The sequence below is a fragment of the Papaver somniferum genome, unplaced genomic scaffold, assembly GCF_003573695.1.
Source record: "Papaver somniferum cultivar HN1 unplaced genomic scaffold, ASM357369v1 unplaced-scaffold_103, whole genome shotgun sequence".
NCBI classification, from domain to species: Eukaryota; Viridiplantae; Streptophyta; class Magnoliopsida; order Ranunculales; family Papaveraceae; genus Papaver; species Papaver somniferum.
Genome location: NW_020619159.1, coordinates 417,266 through 424,326, shown reverse-complemented (window position 1 = coordinate 424,326; position 7,061 = coordinate 417,266).

Here is a 7,061-nt window from a genome sequence, read left to right as displayed (position 1 = left end):
TGACGGTCGTCATCTCATTAGAGCTTATTTGTGTGCTTTTGGCACACGACACTAAAAAATTGGGGTAAGTGTAACCTCCTCTACATTATAATTAGATTAAATGAAAAATTGTCTTTTGTTCGCTAAAAATATCTTAACAGTGTTCATGAGAAAGACTGTAAGATGACTCATTTGTGCCAGGTGCCTATGCATATTGAGATTCATTAATGAGTGGGTATACAACTAAATGCACGATGGGTGTACAATTATTTGCACATTAACAATCAAAAGGTGTATAATTATGTGCGCATTAATGATAAATAGGTGTTAACTATTCCCAATCAATAACTTCAAGTTGATAATCAATAATTATTCCTAAAAATGTTGGGATATATACGTAACGGAATTTAATGTACACACTCTAATCATCAAGTTGAATTCAAAGAGGGCGAATTTACGAGGTGGTAGGAAAGTTATGTACCTCTAAGACAGGGGACTATCCATTATTTTCCTGTGACATCGTTGGTGTCTGCAACATCCTTTCCAATTTCTTATTTCTTGTACTCCCAAAGTTCTTAACATCGTTATAAGTTCTTCCCTGAAAATATGTCGCATTTCTTGCTCATTTGTTCATAAACCATGCCTGCATATCAGTTGGTCCAAGTTCATTTCACTTCATATTCATTTTGAGAGAGAAATAGAAAAAAAAAAACTTAAACATATACGTAACAAGAAGTTAGAAAAATTAACAAATATTTACTAAACATGTTTTACGCAGTTTTTTGTTTTTAATGTTTTAAAAATGAAAAAAATGTTTCTAAAAATAAACCGAACAAACCCTTATTGACACAGTAAAAGTACAAATATTTTACAAAATAATGTGTCTATTGTAGCTGTTTGTAAGTTATTTATCTGTCTAGTTGGAGGCTTGGGAAAATTGAAAATGAAGTATTGGAATCAGGTCCAATTCTCCTCATAATAACCATCATTAGTTTGAGCTCACTTTCTTCATATATGAAGTTTTGAGATGTTAGCTCTTCTATAATATATATCTGGCTACAGAGAAAAAACCATTGCGTACATGAAATGGAGAATACATAGGTACAAAGGTTACTACCTCGTACATTTAATTTTTTTCCCAAACAATTAAATAATATTATTCTAAGGACATCATTTCATTAGCCTATAAAACAAAGAAACACACGAGAAGATGCCTAATTCTACCAACCTTATGCCAAATAAATTTATAGTTGTCATCAGTTGGAGACACTCCTCTCTTGTGCAATACTGAAGTGGCATCAACATCCATGTAAATAGCACCACCAAGTTGCTGCGAGAGATAAATGTAAGTATTATACGGTACAAAAGTCGGGAAAGTTAAGTGATGCACATCATTTACACAACAAATTAATTAACTTCTTTCCACACTATTAACTAGTAATATCATGGTAAGGAGTTCGTTCCCACGAAGAGTAGGGAGTTTTAGTTGTTAAAGAGTAACCTAAAAGGGGTTTTTTTAGATTTTGAATCGAGCTAATTAATAAAAGAAAATAATAAAACTTTGTTGTAAACAATGAGAAGAAATATGACTAGGGAATCATTCGCCGTCACTGAACTGAAACTTAATTGAATACAAGTTATCTATTGTTACCAACCGTAGAATAGCAATAAGCTCTGCTATCCCCCGGATTCCTGTTGTCACTGGATACGGAAGCGCTCGATTACCAGTTTCTATTCAACTAACCCACCAAGAATAAACTCTCAAGGTGTAGATTAACCGAATGCTTTACACTCTGTGAATCAGGTTAATCCTAGCATCATACGCATAGGCTCGGCCCGCTTACTAGTGTTATCTTTATACACAATTGCTTAACAGAATCCCTCTGTCATCTCTTGCGATTTACTACTTGTGTAAAGAGCTGATGTGACAATTACACGTATCACATAACCCTAAACTAGTAGAAGAAATATCGATTGGTTAATTTAATTGATCACTTTAAATAACCCCTCAATATTCTTAAACATTAAAAATAATAAAGATCTATCTTACAAAAACAAATGGTTTTTGTAAAATCCCATGGTTGTGGATGAGTTTCTTAGTGCGATTAATGACCACCATTTGCTCTCAAAATTCAGAAAATTGAGAGACAAATCACGGCTAAGAATCTACCCATGTTTGACGCCCCATCCAACCGTCCACAATCACTCATCCACTATTATCTCTCCGTGCGTTATCAAAACCATTAATACCAGCACCAATTTAGGGCATCAATCTGCCTGATAATTGAGTTGCTTCCAATAATATTCTCCCCCTCCTATGATCCTCTATAGTTACGAATACAAAAAAAGCTTTGCTTTAAAGACCCAGTAATAACTTCAAACGTTACATGCAACAGGATCCTTTCAAAAATGTTCCACCACATAAACCCTAGACGAGGTGATCATCTTGCCCAGTTTCAGACGCATTCTATTTCAGCATTACTAGGTAATGGCTGGTTATCTTTTATTCCATTCTTTTGGTGATAGTTTGATTTGCTTTGAGTTTTAATAAGATTATTATTGTTCTGATGTAGGTTTTGATTGTTGGATTCAGAAAATCATCAGAGTTCCAAACATCTTAGGTAATTCAATGGCGTTTTTAAAATTTTGATTGTTAGATTCAATTGATTTTTTTTTTGATTGTTCATGAAGAGACCCAATGGTTTCTGGAATTTGCTCATGAAATCTGTAAATGAGTGATTATAAAATCTGTAGCCATAACTTTACCCCATCTATTTTTTGATTTCATATCATTCAAGTTAATTGATTACTTTGTTCATTCAATTGGTTTTTTTTTGGGGGGGTTTCTGGACTTTGTTCATTCATGTCTAGATTATGAAATCTGTAAATGAGTGATTATTAAATTTGTACCCATAACTCTAATATACTAAATTGAATACCTGAATTATTTGTTGAATTTGCAGGGTGATTACAACTGTCATCTGCAATTCAGCAGGGAAGAGAAACGAGAGATATGTTCAAAGTACAAATATTAACTCATGGTAACTTGAGTTGATGTCCATTATTCTTCATTTCTTTGTTTCTGGTGAATTACGTGGGAATTCCATTTTAATGTTTATTGTGTTTTGGGAATATACATTGACTTAATATCAAAGAGGGGAAACGTTATTACAAAATATGCACATAATCGGCTGCATGAGGCTGTAGTGACAGGGGATTTGACTGAATTAAGAGAAACAAAATTTGAATGGGTCTATAGTTCGAACTTTGATGTACTCATTTGTGGTTTCTGTAATAATTTATTTGTCTTACGCACAACACTTTACACTACATAATGTCAATGTTAGCACAAGACATATCTTTCAATTTTTAGCATCTTGCAATCGTAAATGATTTTTTATAAGCTTGGAGGAAGGTATGAGTTTGGACTCATGATTATGCCATTGAAGTGTTTGAGAAAATGTTGGAAAGAGATTCTTCACTGAGAAAGATTACCAATTGAAACTGAGTTGTCTAAGAAGATGGTTAATGGTACTGATTAGCCAGTCAGTTGTTCACTGCAACCATAAATGGTCATTGCAAAAGAGTTTTAATCACTCATGCCTTTAATCTCTTTTATGGGTTAGTGAGTGGAGTATTCTTCTAAAACATTTTCGTTTGCAGGCTTCTTATTAACAAAATTTAATCTTTGTATTCGATTCGTACTTCGCAGAATCTTGAAAGAGGTTACGCTTTATCCACGGTGCACATCTCAGCAAATGCACGGGTCATATTCAGTGTATAACAATAGTTTATACTATCTTGGATCAGAATATGGAATTGCATTTGCATTAGGTGTGAGAACATCCAACTGCACCTCATGAGTATTTGTTTGTTGGTTTTTCTTTGAGAAAACAATTCTCTTCAAAGAAATTGTAATATTAAGTTTCTTAAATGTGTATTCATTTCTAGAAAGTAGTTCTGATATGTTAATGCGGGCAATAATTGTACGGGTTGTTGTTGGATTCCAATCTGGTGTTTGTCTCGATACTGTATTGTTACAAACAAATACACAGAGTTGGCTCTTCCTCTGGACATGTAAGATTACTTCACAATACCTCGGTGTTAGTTGTTAACCATATCATTTGTGCTTATACAATAGCTAAATACCAGTCCTATCATTACAACAATATGCTAGGACGTCTATATACAAATTTCTTTACAACATAAAGTAGGCATGATTAGTTGTGGTAAAATTCATTGGTTCAAACTTCAAAGGTTGTCTGAATCTGTAATCTCATTATTAATCACATCGAAATATAGCACAAACATCAAGCTCACTACACATTTTCAAGTTGTTCTGGAAGTTCACCCTTGGGATTCTCTTATTATGCCATTGATTTTGATGATTTTGTTGTTTTTGGGTTATTTATGGCATAATGTCCAGCAAATCCAGGTTTTGGAAGTCATTAGAGTGGAGAACAAATTGAACATCCTAACGGTCGTGAACAAGATAGAGATGCTCAGTATCTTGATCTTGCTATTGGTTTATGTGCATGGAAGATAGCAGGGAAAATTAATTCAACGGTAGGAATTGCGTCCATTATAGATGATGCAGGATTTCGTTGGCTGCATCTGAGGAGCGAATCTTCATTTGGTCATATTTAATGGGAGAAGGGTCTGTGATGGCAGTACTGTACAAAATTGGAACTTTGCGACTTGAGTTTAGAATTTAAAGAAAGTAATTGTTTGTGGTATTAACATTTGATATCTACATTTTTGCTGAGTAAAATTATTTACAATTTCAACCACACTCATTTAAGTTCTTACAGGAGAATTTATACCCAGACTCAAACTTGTACAAACACCTACATCTCATGCCTCAATGTCATTCACGTGTGACTCACACGGTTACATAATATCACTCTTATCATGATACACACTCAGACACAATACATTTTACTGTGTTATTACATTTTACTGTGTTATTACCCTCCCTCAATCTCTAGTGGTCTTGAAAAAGAACACTTGAGATTGTACTCTTATCATGACACATACTCAGACACAATACAGTTTATTGTGCTATTATGTGGCGCCTATCAGGACGAAACCTGTACTAGCCATGTACAAACTTGAAGTCTCTTATTGATATGAATGTTCTGATGTCAAAACATCACCTTTAGTTGTTTGTTTTTCAATCACAACAGTGCATTTCAACTTAACCCCCACTTCCCTTATTACCTCTTCTTAAATCTCAAATGCTTATGAATTGAATAATGGGTGTGTAAGCAACATGAGTTCCAGCTTTTAAAATTTTAATTTTAATAAATACTGATTTAAAGACAAAAACATGATGGAATTTTGAAAGGTGGCTTTATGGTTAGGGGATTCCGGGGAATTACCTTTCCATACTCTGAATTGGAAACTTATTATAGGATTTATTTTTATTTTTATTTTTTGAAAAGAAACTTATTATAGGAATCTGTGAAATGAAAACTTGATAAGTTTACGTGTACAGTATGTTTATCATGTTTCATACAGGAATCACTTTTCCAGCAAATTTTTTAGGAAACTTATAGGATTATTAGTTCGCTTTTAATCCTAAATTCTATACATATACAATTTTAAGATTCTTGGGGTAATGCCAAACATGGCCTTTAAGCCTTTAAAACAACAAAACTCATGAGATTATAAAGTCCTCAGAATTGTGAATTCTGCAACCAAACCCACCCGATTTGGTAAATTTTGGCAATATGAAATGAGATTGCTAGGAGGGTGTGCAAAATTACACCGGGTGTGCCTTCCCATAGTTATGATAGTTTTGTTTTATATGGAGTTGGTACCTACTGTAACAATCTTCCTCCCAACTAGCCAACAAATATCCGATAAAAGAAAAAAGTAGGAACATACAAATTGAAAGGTTTATGGATTTTTATTAAGGATTTTTTTATAGCATTGCACAGTGCTCCCTGGACTATTCCTAAATCCATTTATTTAGGGTTTTTTGGCGATTACAAGAGTTCAAACCTCGACTTCAACAGTGGGAGGGAGCATGAGAACATCATACCACTTGATGGTTTTCTATTTATTTTATTTTACTAGGGATTGAACCATGCCATAACGAGCTTTTATGAAGCAAAATTGATACATTTATCGAAGTTTATACTTCGATCTATCCCTTGCCTCTAATAGGGTGGACCTCGGATAATTTTTATGGAGATGCGGGGCCCGGCCTCTATTAGAACCATGGGACAAATCGAAGTCTAAACAAAAATAACCGTCAAAACATGTTTGTCTTCTTTTTATTCTAAGTTTGGATAGGGATGACATAACCTTTCTTAGTTTTAGTAGGCTAAAAAAAGTAAGGTTTCACTATTCCCTCAAATATCTAGGGTACCAAAATCCTAACCTGGAAAAGTCAGTTACCTTTAAAATAGGTAATTTTCCTAATTTTTTTAACTTGACCCATTTTCACATTTATTTTTTAATTTTTCTATATTTTCTCTTTACAAACTTATTTTATAATAAAATTAATAATAGGTAAATCAATCGGTTTATAGTAAAATTAATTATTAGACAAACAAAATATAACATACACCCACAAGAGATTTGGTAGAAAAACAAACAACATCTTTGCTAAATTGTTTTATGATAATCCTAATTAAGTAGGAGAAAATTCTAACTCAGTTAAGTTTTATGTTGTCAAAGATGCCAAACACGAACTAAAGTTGTTTATTGAGGATATCCAGTTTTAACAAGTTTTCACAAAGAGATGTGACAAAAGTTCTTCAAAATTGTTAAAAAATAAATATAAACAAATTTGTTAACAAGAGCTACACGGAATTAGAGTCGATCAATAAACATTTACATATACTATCGGTATTTTTCTGTAACTGTCTTCGAAATTTAAGTTCTAGCACGTTTATTAGTTTAAATTCCATCTGAGTAAATTGTAGCAGTCATTTTATCCCATTGATATATTTTAAATACATCGATATTTCCCGGGCCGTTACGGCACGGGTTATATACTAGTAATCAACAATAAAATAAAACTTGAAATAAACTTGGTTTAAGAAATTAAAGCTTCATTGTTCAGGACTTTG